Source organism: Anthonomus grandis, chromosome 4 (assembly GCF_022605725.1).
Source record: "Anthonomus grandis grandis chromosome 4, icAntGran1.3, whole genome shotgun sequence".
Taxonomy (NCBI): Eukaryota; Metazoa; Arthropoda; class Insecta; order Coleoptera; family Curculionidae; genus Anthonomus; species Anthonomus grandis.
Genome location: NC_065549.1, coordinates 23,983,137 through 24,009,533, shown reverse-complemented (window position 1 = coordinate 24,009,533; position 26,397 = coordinate 23,983,137). Strand labels below are relative to the sequence as shown.

General features: G+C 32.2%; 1 protein-coding gene and 1 long non-coding RNA gene across 2 annotated transcripts in view; both read left to right on the top strand.

The window, feature by feature from the left end:
- LOC126735622 (nephrin-like) overlaps positions 1–26,397 on the top strand; it is a 1,136,035-nt gene that overhangs the window by 757,484 nt on the left and 352,154 nt on the right. The window lies entirely within an intron of this gene.
- On the top strand, positions 14,173–15,379 carry LOC126735640 (uncharacterized). The gene is made up of 2 exons (XR_007660483.1): positions 14,173–14,392; positions 14,452–15,379. It is a non-coding gene; the product is annotated as an uncharacterized LOC126735640 (long non-coding RNA).

Genomic DNA, 26,397 nt, shown 5'->3' with positions numbered 1-26,397 from the left:
ACCTATATAAAAATACAGGGTGTAGAACTCGTCAAAAGAAGTTGGTTGATATACCAAAAATTGCCTATACTCGTATAGTAAGTTGCATATTAAGAAAGTTAGTTTGCGTTATTGAAATTTTTTTTACTCATTATCAAGTTAAGTGGACATTGTTTTTACAAAAACTGTTCAAAATTGTCCCCACTTGTTCGGATTAACCCAAAATGTTGTTCGGCAAATCCATATTTTAAATTGTTTATGTCTATATTTTGGTAAGAGGTAGAAAAAAATCTATGTGGTTCTCATGAGTAAAGCACACTTTTTTACTGAAGAGATGAATAAAGTAATAGTTCCGTTTGTAAATAAGGCACTCTCGTGATTTCATCTTGAATAAAAAACCATTTTTTATATTTTTTTTTATTGAAGCGAAGTTAAGTATAATTACAATTTAAATCTACAATAAAAATACTTTTTTATTTAAACTTTTAAATAGCCTACGTATTGTGTTTCTTTCGAAACTTAGACGTTTTTTTTTAAATAATAATTATTTAATATCACAGGGTGCGTTTGGTATTGGTATGGCTTCTTAATTAATATTTGGTATAAAAACCATTTGCGTCAATGCATTGTTGCAGCCTTTTCCGCATTAATCCCGCGTAATTACTAAAATCGGGTCTCCCTCTGAAAGATTCCCAAACTCTTTGAGCGTGGGCTAGTAACGTTTCCTTCGATCTAATTTGGCCTTGATTAAAAGTATCCCAAGAATTCACCATTTCAGCCCACAAATTTTCGATGGGGTTTAAGTCGGGGCTTCTGGATGGCCATGGAATTAAATTAAATTCCGGATGTTCCCCAAACCATGTTCTCGCCATACGGGAGGTATGAATTGGACAATTATCGTGCATAAAGGATATTGGTCCAGCCGGATATAATATTCTGTATGAAGGCAGAAAAGAATTTTCCAAAATGTCCACGTAGTCCGCGGAATTCATTTGGAGTGGCGTGGTTACCAGCATTTCGGGGCCATTTTGGGTCATCCAACCCGATAATGACAATGTTATATTCCCGCTTTTTTCAGTTTCTTGGACATAATGGGAATCATATCTGGTACTTGTAGGTCTCCACACTAATTGATGGGACCTTATGTCCGAAGAAAATGTTTTTTCGGTAAATACCACATTTGACCAGTCTCGGTCAATATTTTTTTTGAGCAAACCTAAGCCTTCGCTCTGCGTTGTCGACCGTTAATTTGGCCTTTTTGGCTGGTCGTCTACAATTTATTCCAGCTGAACGAAGAGTATTCCTAATTGTTTGCATACTAACATCCAAGTTCATGGTTTCTTTGACTACCCGGCTATTTGTGAAAGGGTTATTTCTTACTAGGGTAACAATAGCTTCTCTCATATTTTTGGTCAATACAGGTTTCCTTCCAGGATGTTGTCTGGTTTCTACATGCCCTTCTGCTTCTTTACATTGGATTCTAACTTGTTTGACCTGTTTAAGAGCAAATGCAGTAATTAGTATTAATTAATTAAATAGATATCTATTATACTATTAGGTTAGTGACAACAGTTTAGCAAAGGGGTGGCCTATATGTATAGGTGTAGATAAAAAATAGCAGTAAATATTTTATTATTAACAATAAGTTAATAAAGTAGGTACTAAAAAAGCAATAACAGCGTCTCTTAACAATAATAAAATTTTATATTATTTGTGTGGTGGTTTTTTTAAAACATGCAGAGCGTTACGTCAAAATATATTTCTATGACAACTTTTTTTAATATATGGTGAAAAGCAAATAAAGCGAAAATATTGACAAAGTTTTCAAAGTGAAAATATTTCAGATTAAAATGTTTGCTATAATAATAAATACAGATATAAAAATATACTAGAAGGATACAAATAATGCGGTAAATAGGTAGTGGATTGGCTCACGGTGCGTTTTGGACTAAATATTATTTTAATAAACATTTTTTAATAGGGCCACTTCCCTTAACCCTCAACTGGTGCAGTAGTCAGATATTAAATTTAAAATTCAAAATATTGCCAATCTATACTACATTCGACTACCGTTTTTGAGAAACCTTTAAACCCATTAATACTTTTTTTAGGGTATGGTACTGCATTAAATTTATTTATTATCTAAAAAAAAACTATACCTTCGTTTTTTAAATATTTAGAAAAAACTTGAATGTTTTCAAAATATCGCGTTGCAACACTTTAAAAAACTCACCCTGTATAAGGGTTGCTTGGATTAAAAAAATACTACCTCAAAAAAAACAATCAATCATATGTAAAATGATTTTACTTTAGAAATAAAACAAAAACATTTTTTATTTTGATAGATAATATGTATATTTTTCTTTGTTAAAAAATATAGGTAAGTTTTATAACTTTTTTACATATCTATCGATAAATTAAACTTAAAATATGTAATTTTCAGCTATTTTTCTAAATAAAAAATTTAATGAAAAAATCATAAATTACCCTCGAAATCACTCCTATTTGAATAGATTCCCGGGACGATGAGATAATAATTTTCGTTTTTGATCTAATAAATTTATTAGCTTATTTCGGGATATCAAAAAAAGTTGGTTCCGTATAAAAACAAACCTTTTTTTTTTAAATGAAAGTTTAAGAGAATTTTTGAAGATTTTTGACAAATTTCATAGTTTAGTTTAAATAAATTTTACCTAACAAAAAATTTAAACGAAATGCATACAAAAAAAAACTTACTGAAAGATCCGTAGCCATTGCTATTTCTCGTAAGGTGGTACCCATCTCATGTATAACAATAATTCTAGTACGAATTTCCATGATACTCTCCCTCTGTCCAGGCAATCTTGGCATTATGAAAAAATATTACATAAAACACTTTAAAAAATAAAAAAAATTAAACACGTAAATAGACTCGAGACACTTATAAACACAAAAGACAGTACAATACTACTTACCATCAAATTTATTTATAATTACCACCTTATACATTTTACCTGCATCCCCGTGCCGCCAATTAATATGGAAAAACCCGCCTTACAAATAGATCTTAAAATTTATCCCAGCCCCTGTTACTTATTTTCGAAAAATGCCGCTATACTTTCTTCATTCATACAGTGTAGCCAAATTGTGCTTAAATTACGTGTAAATGGGTAAAGAGCCACGGAGCGAGGGACATTTTCAATTTTGTTGACTGTACCTATACAAAAGGATTAAAAGTATTTATTTAGTATTTAATCTCTTTCAAAATAAAGGCATTTAATCCGTGAAAATTAAATTCATAAATATTATAAGTACCTGCGCCTATGAACTACCACGAAATGTAGCCAAACAGAACGGCATTCCCCAGTTTATTGCTCTATACACTTCTGAAATAGAGTATAGAATAGATTTAGTTCTAGATATTAGGTACTATATATTATTATACTGTTTATGTTTACATATAATTGAAATGAATCTGAACATTGCCCACATTAATATTTGCTCTCACTTAGCAAGCATTGTAAATCTGAGGAACCTAGTAATTGACTTAAATATTGATATTTTAGGAGTAACAGAAACTTCGCTATCGAATAATTTACCTAATGACGCCGTGTGTATAAATGGTTTTAATTTTTACAGAGCGGATTGAGGATCGCGTGGCGGTGGAGTGGAAGTGTATGTGAAAAATGACTTATCCGTTAAACTGCTAAATGTCAGCGAGCATGGTATTGTTTACAGGTGGCCTAAACTTAAAATGGTTTAGTCTATAAATTGTTTAGAAAATTCCATTAGCAAAATTATACCATTGAGTGATGAAATGCTTATCATGGGTGATCTTAATATAAATCTTCTTCGTTAATCTAGTAGCACTGATATTCTGAACAATTTTTTTTATATATTATTTAAAACAAATTCTCACTCTTCGGACCCGTTCAGTTGGAACCACTCACAGCCTCATTGACTCTATCATCTTCTCGAATAAGACTTTACTTAAAGGCGAGATTCGGCATTATAATATGCATGAAAGTACTGATTATCAGGTTATTTTCTGCAAGTTAAATTGCAATATTACCCGTCGGGCACCTTAAGTTGAAGAATATAGAGATTTTAAAATCTTTGATCATGATGATGTTTTTACTAATCTTGTAAATATGAATTGAGCTTCAATATTTGATGCTGGCTCTATCTGAACACAGCGCGTACTCCGCTGTGTTCTATCTAGGTTGGCGGGAAAATGAAATCTGATTCACTTCACCACAAAATGAAATCATGACACTGCTATAATTATAAATGAATATCTGAAATTTATTTACATATATTCTCATAATAATGGCTTAAAACTGAATTCATCCAAATCAGCTGTGAAATTTTTTGGTCCAAACAAAGACTCGATAAAATATGCAACTTGATATGAACATATACTTTAATTCCTAATGTTCTTAAATATAAAAATCTTGAAATTATTTTTGATCATAATTTGAGGTTTAAAAGCCATGTAAGCAAAGTTGTGCAAAGGTCAATTATTTCACTCAAAAATCTCTATAAAAACAAAGGCATATTAAATATTATCCTTAAAAACAACTTTCAGAGTTATTGGTTCTTTCCCACTGTTCGTATGCAAATATTGTGTGTGGTCCCTGCAGATGTGCAGTCTAAAATTGGGCTACAAAGAATAAAAAATTCTTGTATTCGTTTCATATTTTCCCTTACAAATAGACACCTTGTCACAAGTTGAGCTTATTAAACTAGTTGAACATGCAAGATATGCTTAAGCTTCATTTGACAATTTTTTTTTCATAAGCTGTTTGAGACAAGAAAGCCCGAGTACTTATATGAAAAGCTCACATTTCGCTCCAGTACTCATAACCGCCAGGCAGGCCACAATAATTTACTCAATATACTTCGCCATACAACTACTCTTTTTCAGCGTTCTTTCTCATATGTTAACCCCAAATTATTCAATAGTGAGATGCAAAATGTTTTTGTCTACTTATCCTGTAACCTATTTTAGCAAAAATTTAGAAATTATTTACTATGAAAATATTAATATAAGGTAATTGTGTATTTTGTATTTAGTTGTTTATATTCTAATGAACCAGGGCATAAATACATATTCTTCGCCGATTAAAAAATAAAGACGCATTTATTTATATTTTTATTATACATATAGCCTAATTTTTAAGTCGCTTAAGATTTTTGTTCCTGTTACTTCATGCTATTTGCTCAGTTTGTAATTTTTAAAACAAAATATTTTTTCAAAAACATTCATTTTGTCTTTTCCTATACGCCATATCTTGATCACCATCATAGAGGTAAAATTTATTTAATTTTTTTTAATAATATACTTTTAGATATATTTTTACTTTTAGAAATATTGACTTGAGCAAAAGTTACACCGGTGGCTTCCGCTTCTTTAGCGTAGATGTTTTTTTTCCTCCGCAAAATATAAAACTTAATCAATTTTCATTAATTCAAAATCAATTTTGGATAATTTCGAGTTAATTAATCACATATTTTATATTATATCTGCTAGATATTCTCTAGTATTATCGAAAATAATTGATGATCTGGTAATGCCCAAAATCGCAGTTTAATTATCGATGGCATAAAGGTAGGGCAAATTGTATTTTGCTAATAATATTACACAGTTATCCTTTAAGGCTTATTGTTTACTGTTAATTTATGGTAGACAAACAAAATCAAGAAGCTATATTCAATAATGTGAAACTCACCTTAGTATATTTTGTAGGAAACGTTAAAACATAAAGTTTTTTTTTTGTATATTAGAAATATGTATGTTAAAATTAGGAATAAGTGTTTCAAAATGTTATTTTTAAGCTTAGATATTTTATTCATTTATATATATTTGTAAAGACTAAAGTTTCAAAATTTAAAATTCTTTTCAATTAGGCAAAAAACAAATTGTTATTGCACTTATACCACAATTTTAAAGGTTGTCAGTTTTAGGAGTATAAACTTTATTACTACTACATTGTGTTAATTATTAACATATTACCGCAAAAACCAGCAGGCCTTCAATCTTCCAACACTTTAATAATTAATATGAAAAGATTTTTTGAATCCATAAAAACTTTAATTAAATTATAAAGCCTTATGCTGGAAAGTCAGGTCTTGCCTCAGGTCAATTTTAAAGTTATTTTCAAACATAAAGAAAAGAAATATGATGTAGCATATTACATTTTAAATGCAGGTCACAGATTTAAAGGCTGCTCTTTTTTCTCCAAAAATATAATCATAACTTTTAAATAATCCTAAAAACACCTTAGGCAAAAGTCTGATCTCAAAATACGCGTTTGTCAATTGCCGTGTAACAACATGCCTTCACACTATAAATAAATACTACATGAATATTAATTCCTGATGGATATTATTTTAAATTAGTTAGCTATGGATTTGTATTTGGTGAAAACGTGCGAAGAATAATCAGTTTTCTGGCGCGAAAACTTGCTAATATTAAGCAAAGGGAAACAAAGAAAAGGTTTGTACTTTTTCATAGAACTAAGAGTGTCGGCGACTCCAAGTAATACCGTTAACTACGGCAACGGTGCAAAATCCCTTCCCCGGAGGCCGTGTGGTGGCGCGGGCGGTACGCGAGGGATTGACGCTCTTTTTTGAAGCGAGCAGCGAATGAAGAAAGACAGAAAGAAACAAATTTTATATTTTGTCGTGCAATTTTTTGTAAATACAGTTTATTTTGAAAACGAGTGTTTTTACTGTCTTAATGTACAACAAAGGAAGTCCAATGCGAACTAATCATAATGGTCCTATGTCCGAATATTAAGTTAAATTAGAACTGGTGTAAAACGTAAACGGGGTGCTAAATAAAACATTGCTGCTCGCTTTGCCACGTTGGGTAAGTTTCCATTAGCCATTTTATTTCCTTCACTCGGTGTTTCTTTGATTTGTTCGATTGCGGTGTGTTCCGTTTCATTTTGTCTATTAATTAAGCGTTGTTTTAAGTTTATATTTGATCATACGGGGCACAGGGATTATTCGTTATTATATCTACTTCCTAATTCGGAAATTCGTAAACGTTTTTTGTGTTTTATTCTTATGCGGGTTAATTTATAACAATAATATTTTATACGTATAGTTTTTTATTTTATGAGCAGACACTTTTCTTTATATGATTTATTCATTTGATGTTTTTTATCGGTATGCGAGACGGACATTTTAGTTAATTGAATTAATAAATTTAAACAAATTTTATCGGTACAATAATCTTACGGTTTTATAGGTATTTTAAATTTATTTTTTGATATTTTTTGCAAGATAAAAAAAAAAAATAAAATGTCAGAAGAAGATATAAAAAGGCTTAAGCGGCAAAGAGCCACAATAAAAGCAAAATTAACAATATTCACAAACTTTTTAGCCTCAGTTAAAGAGATTAATGATGAGATTTTTCTTCAACTAGAGTCTCGTTTTGCACAAATACAAGAATTAATTCATGAATTTAACGAAATTCAGGGAAATTTGGAAACTTTAGTTGAGGAAAAAGATTTGCAGAATGAGTTTATCGAACGCGAAACATTCTTTAAATCTTATTACAGCGAAATTGCTAAAGCAAAAAAGGTTATTGCACAACACCAAAAAGATTCTTTTAGCTGCGCCTCAGAAAGTAATTCTGATAATGGTCGCATTCAAAACAATATTAGATTGCCACCTATAGAAGTACCGAAATTCCGCGGCGATTATGAAAGTTGGCTTCAGTTTCGCGAAACATTCGAGTCTTTAATTCACACGAACAATGCCTTAAGCGATACTCAAAAATATCATTATCTAAAAACTTCACTCGTGGGTATTGCTTCAGAAGTCATAGCCTCTCTCGAATTTTCTTCAAATAATTACATCGTAGCTTGGGAGCTTTTATGCGATAGGTTTAATAATTCAAGGCTTCTTATCCAAAACCATGTCAAGGCATTGTTTAATTTGGAAATATCTGGAAAAGAGTCGGCTAAATCAATCCGAGGCGTCCTTGACAGTATCTCAAAACATTTAAAGGCACTTAAACAATTAAAACAACCTACAGACTCCTGGGATACCCTAATCATTTATATTACTACATCCAAACTCGATAATTCCACCGCCCGTGATTGGGAAGAGTACATTTCTTCAAAGGACTGTCCTAGTCTTGATGATTTAAAATCGTTTCTGAAATCCAAGGCCGACCTTTTAGAGACGTTAGAATTAAAACGAGCTGATAATCGAAACAAATTTAATAAAATTAATACAACTAGATCCTTCCTTACTAATGAAACAACCAATGCTGGCACTAATAAGACTTATAATCAAAGCGAAAATCCTCACTCTAAAATAAGTTCAAATATAGCAAATATTACATGTGCATTTTGTAAACAAAATAATCATTACATTCGGAATTGTGCCGATTTTCTTAAACTATCTACGCAGGATAGATTAGACCGCGTCAGACATTTAAACTTGTGTATTAATTGTTTGAGATTCGGTCACAAAAATACGGTTTGCAGACTAACCAATTGTAGAAAATATAACGGGCGTCACAACACTCTTCTTCACCATACGAATCCTGAGAGAAGCACAGAAAATACGGAAAATATTGCTAATACGTCAACTTCTTTAACAACCCTTAGTTCAAATGCTAACCAAGTCCTTTTATCTACTGCGCTTGTTCATATTATTGATACTTTTAATCAAGCTCATACTATTAGAGCTATCTTAGATTCTGGCTCCCAGTCAAGCTTTATTACTTCCGAATTATGTTCAAAGTTGAATTTAGAAACTAAGGTCGTGTCCATGGCCGTCATGGGAATTAATGATGCTTGCTCGGAAATTAAAAATAAATGTGATGTCATTATAGCATCTCAACATGGCCCATTTAAAACGGACATCACTTGTTTTGTCATCAGGCAAATAGCTGGAATCATCCCTAGCTATCCAGTTCATTCGGATAAACTCAATATACCTCAAAACATTGTTTTGGCCGATGCCACCTTTGCACAACCTGGTCCTATTGAAATGTTGATAGGTGCTAATAAATTCTGGCAACTCATATCTATTGGGCAAATCAAGTTAGGCCCCAATCTTCCAACGTTACAAAAACAGTTTTAGGGTGGATAGTGTCAGGTCCTTGTGGCCCCAATATAGGCTCTAAAACACTGTGCAATTTTAATAAAAACATTGATATACAAACTCAACTTTCTAAATTTTGGGAGCTTGAGGAGTGTGAATCTAAAGCTAATTTATCTAAAGAAGAAGAGCTCTGCGAGGAACTCTTTGTTAAACATACAACTCGAGACGAACACGGTCGATTTATGGTAGCAATTCCATTTAAGGATTCTTTAAGCAAGCTGGGAGAGTCAAAGGTTCAAGCAAAAAGGCGTTTTTTGTCGTTAGAACGAAAGCTGTCTCATGACATAAATTTTCATAATAAATACAGTAATTTTATGCACGAATACGAACACCTTGGACATATGCGAAAAATTACAACCGAAGATAATATCACTCAAATTTCTTATTACATGCCTCATCATGGCGTATTCAAGCAAGATAGTTTAACTACACGTTTAAGGGTTGTATTCGATTGTAGTTCAAAAACGACCACCAGCATCGCATTAAACGATATTCAAATGGTTGGGCCGACAATACAAAATGATTTGCTATCAATTCTGCTTAGGTTTAGAACTCATAACTATGTGGTTGCCGCAGACATAGCAAAGATGTATCGGCAAGTTTTAGTAAAGCCTGAACAAAGATCATTGCAAAGGATTTTATGGCGCAATAATCCATCAGATCCAATTGAAACATACGAATTGCAAACTGTCACTTATGGTACGAGTAGCGCTGCATTCCTTGCGATTCGAAGTTTATATCAGCTCGCACTTGACCATGAGAAATCTCACCCTGCTGCGTCCACAATTATAAAAGAGGATTTCTACGTGGATGATCTTTTGTTCAGCAGTGATTCTGTCGAGGAAGCATCTCGAATTGGTTTAGAACTTATGCACATTTTAAGGTCGGGATGTTTCGAACTTAGAAAGTGGCATTCAAATGCTTCCATAATCGTTAAAAACATTACTTCAAAGGCTTCTATTACGGACAACGTTATCGAAATTGGTACAAGTGATTCATCAAAAACTCTGGGCTTGGCTTGGTCTAGTAAAGACGATACTTTAAAGTATAATATAAGTCTAAAACTTTATGAAACTAGGGTCACTAAACGCATCATCCTTTCCTGTGTAAGTCAAATTTTTGATCCACTTGGACTTTTGAGCCCTTGTGTGGTATCAGCAAAAATCCTACTTCAGAAATTGTGGTTGGAAAAACTTAGTTGGGACGAGTCAGTTCCACAATCTATTCATACGGCTTGGCTTAGACTTAGAACCGAAATTTCTCTACTCGACGTTTTCCAAATACCTCGTAATACGGTATGCTGTAATCCAAAATTCATCGAAATTCATTGTTTTTCGGATGCCAGTGAAGCAGCATATGGTGCTTCAATTTATGTTCGCTCCATTAATCAAGATGGACAAACTAGTGTTCATTTGTTGTGCTCTAAAACCAAGGTAGCTCCCGTAAAGGTGATCACTCTTCCCAGATTAGAGTTGTGTGGAGCAGTACTATCCGCTAGACTGGCCAAGAAAGTCCAAACTTCTTTACGTCTTCATGTCAATAATATCATATTTTGGACAGATTCCACCATTGTCTTAGGCTGGATCAGATTGCCCCCAAACGTGTTAAAAACTTTCGTTGCTAATCGTGTCTCCGAAATCCAGCAACTGACGAGTGATCGACCTTGGAGGCATATTTCAAGTAAAAGTAATCCCGCTGACATCCTTTCTCGTGGCATGTCCCCAACAGAATTACAAAATTGTGCTCTTTGGTGGCATGGTCCGCAATGGTTAAATGATGACGAATACGCGTGGCCAGATTCAAAGATTATAATCGAAAACACATCATAATTAAAAACACAAGCTCTCATCTCGCTTAAACACGAAAGTATAATTGACTTTAATAAATTTTCATCATTCAACCGTCTTAGGCATACTATAGCTTATGCGTTTAGGTTTATACATAACTGTCAAAACTCCAAGGAGAAGCTTACTGGAATTTTATCCGTTGAAGAACTACAAAATGCTTTCTCATTTTTATTAAAAGAATCTCAACGCGACTCTTTTGCGGATGAAATTAATTTTCTTTCAAAAAACAAATCTATCTCTGCCAAAAGTCAAATATTCAATCTAAATCCATTTTTAGATAATTCAGGGTTGTTGAGAGTTTGTGGTCGTTTAAAAAATTCAAATTTTCATCGTGATAAAATACATCCCATCATTATTCATGCGAAACATCCCCTATGCAAATTGATTTTCAAGTATGAGCATGTAAAAATGTTACATGCAGGACCCCAACTATTACTGTCTAATATTCGAGAAACTCTATGGCTAATAAGAGGTAGAAATTTAGCCAAACTGATTGTGCGAGAGTGCGTTATCTGCTTTAGATTCAATCCCAAATCTATGTCTCCATTAATGGGTCATCTTCCAGAAAGAAGACTAGATGCCGGTTTTCCATTCAAAGTATGCGGAGTGGATTATGCCGGTCCCTTTCTAATAAAAAACAAAGGCGGGCGCAGTGCGAAGTTATCAAAGTGCTATTTGGCTTTGTTCGTGTGTTTTTCGACAAAGGCGATCCATCTAGAGTTGGTCTCAGACTTGAGTACTAACGCATTTCTTTTGGCGTTAAAACGTTTTATGAGTAGAAGAGGTAAACCGATCCGAATTTATTCGGATAACGGGACCAACTTCGTAGGCGCGAACGCGGAATTGCGGGACCTTGGTAATTTCATAAAAAATAACGGCGAACAAATGTCCGAATCGTGTGCCGAGGAAGGCATTGAATGGAGATTCATTCCAGTGAATTCGCCTCATTTTGGGGGATTGTGGGAGGCAGGGGTTAAGGCTAGCAAGTATCATTTAAAGCGGGTAATCGGAAGAAATGTATTGACATTTGAGGAAATGTATACCGTTTTTGTGCAAATCGAAGGAATACTAAATTCCCGTCCAATTTCTCCTCTTTCAACCGACCCTAACGACCTCAGTCCTCTCACTCCTGCTTATTTTTTGATGGCCAAGGCAATGACATGGACGCCAGAACCTCCCCTTGAGCATTTACCAGTTAACAGACTTTCACGATATCAGCTCTTAGAGCAAATGAGACAAAATTTCTGGACGCGTTGGTCAAAGGAATACATCTCCGAACTGCAGCAGAGAACGAAATGGCGAGAAACTCAACAGCACGCAGCCGAAGGAACCTTGGTCCTTATTAAAGAGGACAACCTTCCACCATTGAGATGGAAAATGGGCCGAATTGTTTCAATCCACCCAGGGAAGGACGGAATACCCAGAGTTGCTTCCATACGAACCACAAGCGGAATCACCAAACGGGCTTGTCAGAAGCTGTGTCCCTTGCCAATTGAGGACAACGTTGAAAGTGGAGCCTTTCAAGGCGGGGGGCATGTCGGCGACTCCAAGTAATACCGTTAACTACGGCAACGGTGCAAAATCCCTTCCCCGGAGGCCGTGTGGTGGCGCGGGCGGTACGCGAGGGATTGACGCTCTTTTTTGAAGCGAGCAGCGAATGAAGAAAGACAGAAAGAAACAAATTTTATATTTTGTCGTGCAATTTTTTGTAAATACAGTTTATTTTGAAAACGAGTGTTTTTACTGTCTTAATGTACAACAAAGGAAGTCCAATGCGAACTAATCAAAGAGGTAAAAAGAACTAAATTTTTTTTCATAGGACTAAAAACGTAATTCTAAGGCAAATGTAATAAATTCTGTCTATTTCTCTACAGCCCTATTAATTATATCTTTAAAAGTTCATAGACATTAGTGATCCTTAACATTTTCAGATTATCAAATATTTTATTTTAATGTTGCGGCGGCGGTAAAACTATTATAAATAAAACTCGGTGATGATACATGATGATATACTCGAAATAATACTCGAATGTAGAGTTTAAATTAAAAACAACTAAAGCCAAAATGACAAGTGAAAGACAAGACAAAAAAAAAAGGAAATTTCTTTACTAATCATCTTACATTATTTGTCAAATATTATTCCAAAATTCACTTTTTACTTTGCTCATTTTTATTTACATTATTGAAAAGCCCTATTAGCAAATAATTTTAACCAAAATAAAGAAACATTAAAACTGATAAGAAAATATTTGGAATAACGCCAATGTGTCTTACAATTTAAATTATTAATGCCATAACAGATGTGCATTTTATTATGCATTTTAAAAACTTCTGCCCAATTATGATGAATTAAATATTTTTTTCGGATATGATGTGTTTACAAAGTTTTTCTATATTTAGTCTATTTCGTTCAGAAAAAATGTCAATACGAAACCAATCATTTTTATATTTTTTTGGAGATGGGTTTATTTATTTTATAATAAATAGAATGTTTTTCAACTTGTCATAAAAAAAATAATTTTTAATAAAAAATAGACAGCTAATTTCATTAAAAAAAATACATATTTTTTAATTTACTAAAATAACGAAATCATTTTACCGCAAACACTTTAAATGAAATCAAATCCCGCTATCATTTTATTGGGCTTATTGAAAACGTCTAGTTTGGTTTGTTTTTAACGTGATTTGTTTCCACGTAAATTGATTTTCAAATCCCAGTTTGAGTTTCACGTAAATTTAATATTTTGGAAATACCGTTTTTAGATATGACTTCTACTCGTTTAAAACACTGAGGAATAAAGTTTTGTGTTTATGTTTAAATTAGTTATGAGGAATTTAATTTAGAAATCAGTACAATAAAAAAATCATATTATCGATGGCGAATCGAAAACGTATTGTACAACATTACAGGATCTAAAAACTCTTTAAAATTCAAAAACAATATCTAGAGTTTGTTTCTAGGGAAAATTTACTAGAAATTATATCTACTCTTTCATAAAAGATAAGCTTATAGCTATTTATGTATCAAGGGCATTGTAGTAATAATAAACTAACAATGCCCGTGGCGCATACAATACTTTATGTTTTACCTAAAAATTGATTTTTATGAACAAAAATAATTTTAATATTAATTAAAAAATAGGGTCTACCTGTACAGGTAGGTAAACGTACATACCTACCTACAGAAATTTATCAAGGGACTTGGAGTGATTATTTAAGTTTGAGTTTGATGTTTCTGTCAGTTAGTCAGTTGGCATTTTTTGTTTAAATATTTGCTTAAAATGGAAGAAATTCCACAAATTATAAGAGAAAAGGCCATAAAAGCGACCGAAACTCTTTTGTTAGTTAAATCAATGCAACAGTATGATCGGGAGTATGGCATATTTGGTATTTGGAAAGATGCCAACGCAATTGTTCAAATAACCGAAACCGTTCTAATGGTATATTTTCAGGAACTAGTAAGTTATTGAGTTTATTTTAATAGGTACATATGTTTAACAAATTTTAATATTTTTAGTCGGAATAAATACGGTCCGAACTCTCTCTGGACCAAGTATTCTACCCTAAGGTCTACGTTAATGGTCTATAAAAATATAGACATCTTGCCATACCATCTTCTCATATCTTTTTTAAAAGTTAAGTCGAAAGGATATGTCCCGAAGAAATCTAAAGTTTTGAAAGGAGAACAAATAATAAAATTTATTAAAAAGGCTCCTGATGATAGCTACTTGGTACACAAAGTCATATAGGTAATGGGGGTTTTTGGAGGTTTAAGACGAGATGAGTTTGTCAAAATGACCATTGATGATATTGAAGATAGAGGAACGGTCTTGGTTATAAAGGTACCAGAAACTAAAACTTCAACTTCAAAAAGTTTTACTATCATTGAAGAAGATTTAGGCGCTTCTAATTTAATAAAAAAGTACGCAGCATTAAGACCAACTGGAATAAAGGAGCGAAGATTCTTTGTTACCTATAGAAAGAGTCGCTGTACAGTACAACCTGTTGGAAAAAATACCATAGGAAGCGTCTCGACATTGATCGCAAAATTTTTAAAACTGGATAATGCAGAAGCTTATACCGACCACTGTTTGCGTCGCACATCGTCAACTTTACTTGTTGAGGCAGGTGCTTCGTTTGAAATGCTAAAACAACATGGAAAATGAAAAAGCTCTTTAGTAGCTGAAGAATATATAGAAGAAAGTATTTCATCCAAAAATAAAGTAGCCAAAATGATTGCCAATTCAGTTAATTCCGAGGTTAATCCCGTATCGACTATTGAAAATTCTTTAATAGACAATTTACAAACTATACAAAATAGCGTTAGTGCTGCCACCTCTACCATCATAAAAAACACCGACCATTCTATAGTGGGATCAGCTACATTTTCAGGGACATTTCAAAATTGTAATTTTTATTTTGGAAATAAAATTTAATTTTTAGTATTTAAAGAAACATTATTTTTTGTATAAAATGGATGTTTATTCTTTATTATGAGAGAAATAAAATTGGATAAGCAATAAAATTTCCAGGCATTATCATAATGCCCGCTTATAATGCCCTAGGTGTGATAGCAGGTATTATTGCTACCATAACATATTCCGTATCTAAGTTATTATAAATCAATAATAGATAGGTAAAACATAAAAATACTTACCATATTAATTAAGTAAATGCTGTCCGTGAACATCCATATTGTAATATAAATTAGATTTTGAATCATTTTAATCAAGTGATTTATAGTCATTTTAAATAGTGTTATTATTATTTTTGGAAGCGAATTTGGGGATATTCCAGAAAGTACTTATTATTATATTTTCGTTAATTCTAAGTTTACGGTATTCCTTTTTAATTCCACAGTACTCCTTCGCCTACCAGAATAGACTGAGTAACCATACCGCTCAATATAGTAGGTGTTAATATTATCGATTTTGCTTGGAGATGGCATACGGATATATTTACTGTAGCTAAACACAAAGCCACTTTATTTTATTTTATTCCTAAAAAATATTTTGCGGTGAAGATATCGAAAATGCTTGATTTAAAAAAAATGTTAAGGATGGTTTCAACGCATTAGAAGTAATGATTTGAATGAAAAAGATAAGAATACTCCAGGTCAATAAAAAAAATGTCATGTAAATTTGCTAGCATCATTGGATGAAGACGTAACTCAACCATTGAAGCATTTGACAGAAGCATTATGATGCCGAGTCAATTATTTTCTACCATCTTCATGCATTGGGTAAGATTCAAAAAAGAAGAAAGATAGGTTCTTTATTACAGACATTGAAAAACAAAAAAACTATTTGTTTAAAACTATTTGTATAAAAAAACTTTTTTTTTATATATTGAGTTATCACAGGTGATAAAAAGTAAATTTATTTTGATAATACAAGACGCAGGACATTATGGGTAGATTCAGAGCTAATCAGCATCACAACCAGTACGCAATATACATGGAAAAAGCATTATGGTCTGGATTTAATGGGATATTAAGGGTGCTCTAGAATATGAATTGTTAAAAGCTGGTAAACTGATTTCAGGTAAACGATACCATTAATAGGTTATCAAAGTCAAGAAAAAACATTTAGAATACACCCAAAGACAATGAAAAATTAAAATCGCAAATCAAACAAACATTTAAACTAAAATAATAAATTGGGTAACTGCTCTCATTGGGAATAGTGAAAATATATTGACAGTAGAAAAATTAATTAAAGTAAAAAGTGTTATCAGAAGTTCCCAAATAAACTTTGTATTCGAATTTCTACTCATCGATAATGATATATTTTAATGTTACAAGATAATATTGCTTTGGCAGTACAAAATAATCGATCCTTTATCATCAATTTGTCTTATAAGCAGTGTCTTGCTCTGAGCGACACAAAGTACTTTTATCAACATAAGGAATGTCTGGAAATCTAATTAAACTAGTTTTTAAAAGAATACTTATAGCAGAATAATAGAATAGAAGTCCACCTGTCAAGTGCCGTAGAGTTTTTAACCCTTAAATAATCTATTACTATTATTTATCGCCCTTTCTCTATTTATTACTGCAAGGTATCCAGGTTATTGATGGTAAATGGAAAATGAATCACCAATAATCCACTTATAAAGCTCTTAATCTAAAAGCAACAGATGATATCCAATACGAATTCGGAAGAAATTAAATTCCCTGTATATTGAATCAGAACTATTATATAATGTTTATTTACATAATGTTAACGATGGGTATTTTATTCTTTGTCTATGTAAAACTGTATTAACGTTTCCTAAATTTGTATGATTCAAAATTACTTTTAATTTTTTAATTCTACTGCATTTGCAGCATAGTAAAATAAAAAATTGACAAATTGAAATCATGAACTTCCAGGATATGTTCGCACATAAGAAATTTCAATGTTGCATATAATTCTATTTTTTGCTTACTCTGCTGTATATACGCTTATTTTATTTCTACTTATTTAACTTGTAAGAAACCTTAATATGATTAAAACTTATATTTAGTAGCTCATGTGTTAAACCTAATGAAAGATTTATTATTTTAAATACATTTTATAAAATCCAAAAGAAAACTCTTCATTCCATTGGAAGCTAAAGACGTGTTTACATTGAACGCGACGAGCATGCTTTGCTATAAATTTTCTGTAGGTATTTGCGACGCTTACATAGGGGCGTGCCGGTTTCGATTAGTACGTCTTGAATTAAGTTTAAAGGAAAAGCATATAGAATAATAGAAATAAATTATTTTTAGTTGATTGCCTCTTACCATAGTTTTATTTCAATACGACAATACTCAATCATGTTGAAAAATATTTCAATAACATTAAATAGGACGTCTTTTAAACCGTTCGTATTTTACAGACTTGGCTCGTTCTATCGCTTAGTCTAGGTAGCACGGACTACTAGAAAAACGTTACCAATCTCTCAAATAGGTAAAAGTTTGGATTATTGGATCAAAAAGAAATGGTCCTTACTTGACAGAAAGTTAAGAGGCACCTCTAACGATGGCCAATACTTTAATTACTAAAATATTCTGTTTTTGTATAACTAATGCTTAAATTAGATAAGAAAAATAAAAGATTATTTACTAACAGTCCTAGTAACTTTCCATAACAATAGCCTACATTCCTTGTATTTTATTAGTTAATTACTAGCCTACATTCCTATACAATATAAGACTTATAAAAAGTGTATGATTTTCTATCTATTATTGATACCGCTTATTTCAGTTCAAAATAAAAAGAATAGAAAAACTTTCGTCGCGCTACGATTATGCATGTCAAGGCGACATGATTATCGGGGTTCGATTACGAAGTGCCATGTATTTTTGCTAGGTCTATCCTTCTGCCACTTCAAATTTGGCAGTTATATTCAGAATTAAAAGACCTTTAAAATAAGGTATCATACGACCCCTCTTTCCATTTAGGATTTTAGGGGTGATTCCACCCCTTCGAAGGGGGTTGCTGGTATGAGGGTGCCTTGGTAAGGAAAAGTTGTCCCCCTCAAAAATAAAATCGACGTGTCCGAGATTTAAAAAAAAAAAAATTTTCATACCGAAAATAGCTCTGTTTCGTTTTCGCTGGGATACCCTGTATATAAAACGGATATATAATTATACATAATAAACTAACTTCTGTGGAACTTCAGAGAGGACCTTCATAGATAAGATTCGACAACGTTGCATAATGCCTGATTCTGCAAGCATTGTTTATAGTTTTTTTTTGTATCAAATAAGTATTCTTAAGACATTACCGTACCGAGTAAATATATAAAACGGATATTTAATTATAACGCTAATATTTTCCCTTTCCTGGTAAGCAAATTCCATCCTTAAATCCTGCAATTTAACAACAAATAGAAATATCATTGACACCTTAAATTAACCTTTGGTACCCGCTGGCAGCGCTTCATTCACAGGATGAATTACATAATTGCCGGCTTGTGCCTGATTTTTATTTTAAATGTAGCAAACTATCAGAGGTGAATGCTAAACAAGTACTTAGAAAAATACTTAGAAAAATCAACGTTTATTGGTATTTCTATGACATCAATATATCCTTATATTTTACTTTTATTTCTGCGTTAGTAAATATCTATTTCACACAATTGTAAAGCTATCTTAAGCTTGTTTTCTCGTATTTTTGCATGGGTGACATACAAATATATCTATTGCATAAACTATAAAAAAATACAAGAAAAATTTTGAAAAAGCAATTTTCATATGATCTTTGTATTCTCATTTGAGCATCCAAAGCTCACTGCTTGCATCTAAATCTATAGAAATGTAAGGTTTTACTATTTGATCAACCTCAAGCAAGAGATTGAATGAAACAACATATCAATATACCAAAAGAAGAAGCAAAAGTTTACTCTTTCACTATCAAAAAAATTGACGTAATGCTTGATGTGAACATGAGGTTTTGTAAACATACTAATACCTGAATTTAAAAAAATATTCATTAACTTGAAGTTAATATTTCATGAGATGCACCTTTTAAGTGTTTATCTTAAAAAACTGTTAGGTGATGGGTTGGTATTATCCCAATTTACATATTCTGATGCATTTTATAATTTATGCATTCTGAAACAAGGCGATTACAAAATCTAGCCTTTATCTACTTAGCGGTATAAGAACGTATGACACAGATGTGGGGGCTATAAGGAAATCAGTTGACTCAGTAAAAAGAAAAAAGGAGTTAACAAAACATGCTTATGTATTATAAGATAATATTTAATAAACGACACTATATCCTATTCATAGTATAAATATAATAAACAGTCTGATTAATCAGATTGACGAGGACATGAAAGTTAGTTATCTTTAAATGTTACGGAATAGATATTAAAAAAGTGAATAATTGTAAAGGATTGATAAAGCTTGCGGTAAAGTTTGTCACGCTTCATAAACTTTTCGGACAACGATACGAGACTATCGTTGTCCTACATTATTATGTATATTATAGGGGTTCATTAGTTATTCAAGGGTTAGTAAAGTAGCAATCCTTAAGCTAGACTGCGCCTTATTTTTTCAAAGTTTAATAAGTTTTTATTGTATGTAATCTTTTTTACTTACATAGTATAACATTTTTATTATATATATGTATGTACCTATATTAATATAGCGAGTATTGTGTATATTTAGTGAGTAATATAGAGGAGCTGCGTCTTGTTGAAAAAGTATTTTTTCTTAAGTATAGCATTTTGAGATAAAGCTAAGTACATATCGTCGTTAATTTTCAAAAAAGCAATTAAGGACCAACAAAGCAACATAATATTTTTTTTTTCAGAAAAATAAAGACTAATTTTTGTGCGTGTTGTGTAAGCTATACAGTGATTGCCTACTTACTATCTGATATTGGCCCATTAGTATCAGTGATTAGCATATGGTTAGGTGGTAAATAATCTAATTTAATTTAAGTTATAAGATGTAGGTTTTTATTCAAAAATATTTTACAAATAAGTATTACTTAGATACTACAGGTTTTACATTTAAAAATTGTTTGTTTGTAGATAGTAGGGTCTATTTTTACAATACACTTATATAAATATCCTTTGTAATGTTAGTTATGTTATATGCACAAATAAAACATATTTTTCCAACAGCAGTTGGGTTGTTAGAAACCTCTTCAATTTGCTGCGGCTTTCATCTATACTCTCGGAGTTAGTGAACATTCTTCTGTTGTGTGGCTGCATAGTTGTTAATTTCTTACTTGAACAAGTTTCTGTGTCCAGTGTTTCAGACTTGAAATCATCCGTTTTAATCACACTGTCTTTTATCGTACCGGCACCTTTTACCTGTGCTTTCTTTTTCTTAATATTTTTCTCTCTGCAAGTGATATTTACTTGTATTAAGTGAGTTTTTCTTTAATTCTCCCTCTGATTTTCGAGCTTCTTTTCTTTCTTCTTCCTGTCTTTTGGCATTCATTTTTTCCAGCTGAATTTTTTTTCCAATTAGTACTTGTAAGAACAAAAAGTAATCTTTCGCTTCGTTTTTTTCCTTTTCTTTCAAGCGTCTTGGGCCAAACCACAAAATCGCAAAGGCTGGTATTAATTTTGTTTGTTTTCATATTTTCCCTCAATAGAGATAACGTTTTCCTATTTGAATTTGTAAATTCTATCAGAGAAATATCTCTTGCTTTATTTTCGGTTGTTTGCTTTATTTCAAAAATCCCTTTCAAAGTTCGTTGTATATATATATATATATATAATATCTTCTACTAAATTCTCATTACTTTCTTCATTTTCTTCTGGTTGATTATCTAAAAGCATTTTTACTGTCATATCTGCTTTCATTGCTGTAAATACTAAAGGCTTTTTATCTACGAGAATGTCCTTTAATAAAATGGTGTTTGTCTTTTCATTGATCTCTTCAACATCATCTATTTTAGCAATGTTTTGGAAAACCATATTAATATTTTCTGTGTCCATATATGTAAGTATATCATCATTCAATCTCTTAGATTCATGTGTTCCATGGTTTTCCCCAAAAATGTTTTGCTATTGTTTTTAAATTCTTTGTACAATTTGTACAATGTGATAAACTCATCGGGACTATTTTCATCGAACTGATTGATCATTTCAAAAATTTTAATTCTTTGTTCTTCAACTATATTTTTGAACTGATCGTATGTAGTCGATGAGGTAGTATCAGTTAGATTAGTCTCTTCCATTTTTTTATTGCAATCTTCTGATTCCAAAAATGTATGTCACTCGCTCGAAATCAATTTTTATAGTATCAGCTTTTGCATATTTTTCTATAACACATTCTAAATTCTAATACAGCTTTTTTCCATCCTGTTTTGAAAGGTTTGAAAGCAGAAACATCTGCGAGCTGCATTATTCTGGTAGCATTAGGATAGAACGCAATTAATACTATTTCCAGCTGGGTACAGAGTTGACTGATTTTAATTGTCTGATACGAGTAGTGACCATCAACAAATAGGATTATTGGAATTACTGTTCCGTTGTTTTTTAAATAGGGGTATATAACATTACCAATGTACTCACAGAACAATTCAACCTTCATCCGTCTATTGTCACTATGACCTATTGTTTAGACTATAATTTATTTAGTCGCCGCGCCAGCCGCATGATATAAATTTAATATTTTATTACAGGCGGCATATTAAGTTTTATAAACAGTCTTAGCTTTATAAACAGAGTTATTAGATTTAATTTCTTAAAACCGCTTATTCAATTTCCTTACTAAAGCCGACAAATAGTACAAAGATCCTTCTATAATCAAAAATGCAACGTTTCATTATGTAAGCATTTTACACAGCCACACTCTCCACTCCATCCATATTTTTATATACATTCACACTTTTAACTTTAGGCCAACAGGTCATTAAACAGTATATAATACAAGATTCGGTTAGAATCAAAATTTTACTTTGTAAAATTTTTATTTGTATATTTTATACAACAATAACAGAGTTGTACGGTTAGCGCAGTGCTTTATTTCATTCTTCTAATTACACTTATTTACCGAAAAATTGGTGTTTTAATGAAGAAAAAAATCACAACCCAGAATACCGTGTGTGGAAAAGCCCAGACACAAAGATGGTCCTTCGAGCCGGATTGGCAGATTTGTGGATAGGCAGATTGGTGGACAGCAGATAGGTATACATACCTATATTAGGCAGAAGTCACAGGTACATCATACCAAGCAGTCGACAAGGTACATTTTTTATATATCGCAACACACATCGCCAAGTTTCATGCAAAATTGTGAACGCAAGGAAAGCAAGCAGCATCCGAATCCAGAAAATTCGTCCTTTTTACCAAGCGAAAAAAGGAGATTTTTTTGATTTTGGTTTCAAGCATTTCGATCTTCTCTGGGGCACCAATTGGCAGGCATTGAGACACGCTTTCGACGACGCAGTGAATCTCCGGGTTTTTAGCTGCTCCAGAGGCAGACTAATTTAACGACATTAGGTACTTCACTTCGCTACAGGACTACTTGACGATTCTTCGGCCCACTTTCCGAGTTTAAGTCGTTAATCATTTTTATTTTTTATTTACATTACCTTATTTAACTTTAGGATATATAGGTCAAGAGCGGGAAAAGGTTCATCGACGTCATATATCATAAAAGTTCGAGTAGCACATTATTTTTGAGTAGTACGTGTTGTTGAATAGTGTTACAATCTTTAGTTTATTTAGACTTTAATTATTTTTTTTACACAGAAGCATAATTAATTGGTTTTTATTTTCGCATTCAAACAATTTTATTGACTTATTAATTTTTTTTTTAATTAACGTTGAATTAATTTATTTTTAAAAAAATGCCTGAAACACAATCATCCTCATCAGAGGACTTAAACGTTAAAATTAGAGTTCTCTCTTTAGCACGAAATAGAATTTTTGATGCTCTTTCAAGATTTACAAATTTTGTAAATACATTTTCTGATCCAAATCAAATTGGCCAATTACAGGTCAGGTTAGAACGACTACAATCATTATGGCCTGAATTTGTATCAGTTCAGGATGATCTGGAATTATTTGATTCTAAGGATCACTCACAATTTAGGATTGACTTTGAGGATGAATTTGTTGAATCTTCAGGTTTGGCTAAAACTATCATTGATAAACATCTCAGAGATATTCATCAAGCAGATCAGGAATCCCAGATCGCAGAGTCGATTCCGCAAAATTTCCAAAACGCATCATTGCAATACCATTCAAACCTACCCAAAATTAAACTACCAGAATTTTATGGCTCCTATGAGCTTTGGCTACAATTTTCAGATACTTATAAATCTTTGATACACAATAGTGCATCACTAAGCAATATTGAAAAATTCTGGTACCTTAAATCATGTTTGAAAGGCGATGCTGCCGAACTTCTTCTCTCATTGGAGGTTATTGAGTCTAATTATTATGTTGCTTGGGATATTTTATGCAAGAGGTATGAAAACAAACGGGTCATAATTCAAGCCCATATGAAATCACTTTTTAAAATTCAGCCAATTAATAAAGAATCTCATATTTTACTCAGAGGTCTTCTTGATAATGCAAATCAACATCTTAGAGCTCTTAAGTCATTAGGCTTACCTGTTGATCAATGAGACTGTTTTATCATATTTCACATAAAATCTAAATTAGACCCTTCTACTAGACGTGAGTGGGAAGATATTTCTTTAAAAATTAATACAGACACGCCTACTACAGATGATTTATTTTAATTTTTAAATAAGCTTTGTCAAATACTAGAAAATATTGCATCTTCCTCAACCTCACATAAATCCGAATTCAAGCCTCAAAACCGCAGTTCAAATCATTCAATAGCTTCCTCAACTTGTTTAAACTGTAAAAAAGATCACTTTATTTTTTCATGTGGTGACTTTTTAAAACTCAGCATCCAAGCAGGATTCGTGCACTGAAAGCTTGCACAAATTATCTGAAACCAGGTCACTCTGGTAAGGAGTGCCGCAGTACTGCAACATGTGAAAAATGTTCTTTGAAACATAATACTTTGTTGCGTTTTCCAAAACCATTTATAGGACATAAACAAAATCCTAATAATATTCAAGTCGTTTCAGAGTCCAATATGCCTCGAGAGCCCGCTATTGAATCACAAAACCATGATTCCCAAGTTTTATCTGTCATTAATACATCTTTATCATCCAAAACTCAATCTCAATGCATCTTACTTCCTACAGCTTGTATTTTAATTCAAGATAAATATGGTAATGATCACTTTTGTCGAGCTTTGCTTGACAGTGGCTCTTAATTAAATTTTATTACAAGGAGCTTATTTCATAAACTTAAGCTACCAAGCTCAAATATAAGTCATTCAGTGGAAGGCTTTGGCAATAATGTGACAAATATACATAAAAGTGTGAAAATAAATTTCAAATCATCAATCAATTCATTTTCATTAGAAAATGTTGAATGTCTAGTCACAGACAAAATCACAAAAAATTTACCCGATGTGTCATTTAGTATGTCAAACATTCAAATTCCTAAAAACATTGTTCTTGCCGATGAAAATTTTAATCAAAATGGACCTATTGACTTATTGATAGGTGCTTCAATTTTTTGGAATTTATTAAGTGTTGGGCAAATCAAATTACAGAATTCCAGCGCTATTGTGCAAAAAACAAAATTAGGGTGGATTGTTTCAGGGCCCATATTACTTAATTTTCTGGAAAATTTTTCCTCCGTGTGCAATTTATTTACATCTAACACATCTGATTTGCAAAATCAATTAGAAGCTTTTTGGAAAATTGAAGAGTGTCAGCCAAGACATTTTTTGTCTAAGGAAGAGCAAGAATGTGAAACCTATTTTGTTGAAACTACCTATAGAAATAATTTGGGAAAATTTGTCGTTAGTTTACCTTTTAAACAAAATCTCGCAAATTTGGGGGATTCATATGACATTGCCCTAAAAAGATTTTATAACATTGAGAAAAAACTTAGTAATAATCCTGATCTCAAATTACAATATCATGCATTCATGAAGGAATATCTTGAACTTAATCACATGACCAAGGTTTCTCATCAATCAACTCATATAAACATAGGGTTTTATCTTCCACACCATGCTGTTCTCAAGGAATCGAGCACTACTACTAAGCTTCGAGTGGTATTTGATGGATCAGCGAAATCAACTAGTGGTTTAGCTCTTAACGACACCTTGAAAGTGGGTGCTAAGATTCAGGATGATTTAATTGATATTATAATTCGTTTTCAAACCTACAGGTATGGGTTCACAGCGGACATAGAAAAAATGTACCGATCAATTTTAGTTCAGGAAAATCATCGATGCTTTCAAAAAATAATTTGGCGTTTTGATCCTTCTCATGAGTTAGCTGAGTATCAGCTAAATACAGTTACTTATGGCACAGCTAGTGTAGCTCATTTAGCTATTCGTTGTCTAAGACAGCTAGCTATAGAGAATCAAGCTCAATTTCCCGTAGCATCTGACAAAATTTTAAAATCATTTTACGTCGATGATTGGCTCTGTGGTTCAAACACAATTCAAGAAGGAAAAGTTCTCATCAAGGAAGTTGACGAAATTTTAAAATCTGCAGGTTTCAATCTTAGAAAATGGTTTACCTGTGATAATACCCTTCTTAATAACTTTTTAAATTCCCCATTAGAAGCAAAGATTCTTACAGAAAATGACACAACAAAAACTTTAGGAATTACGTGGAATGCCAAAGATGATGTTTTTCAGTATACGATCTGTCTTCCTAATATTAATCCAGTAACTAAAGGATCCATTTTGGCAAGTACCTCACAAATTTTCGATCCTATGAGTCTTGTTGGTCCTTGCATTGTAAAGGCTAAAATTATTATCCAGTCTTTATGGCAATTAGGCCTTAATTGGGATGAAAGTGTTCCAATGGATCTACATCAAATCTGGATCAGCTTTTGTGAGCAAATTTGTTTAATAAATCAGATTAAAATTCCTAGGCAAATCTTTTGTCTAAATTATAATTCAGTGGAATTT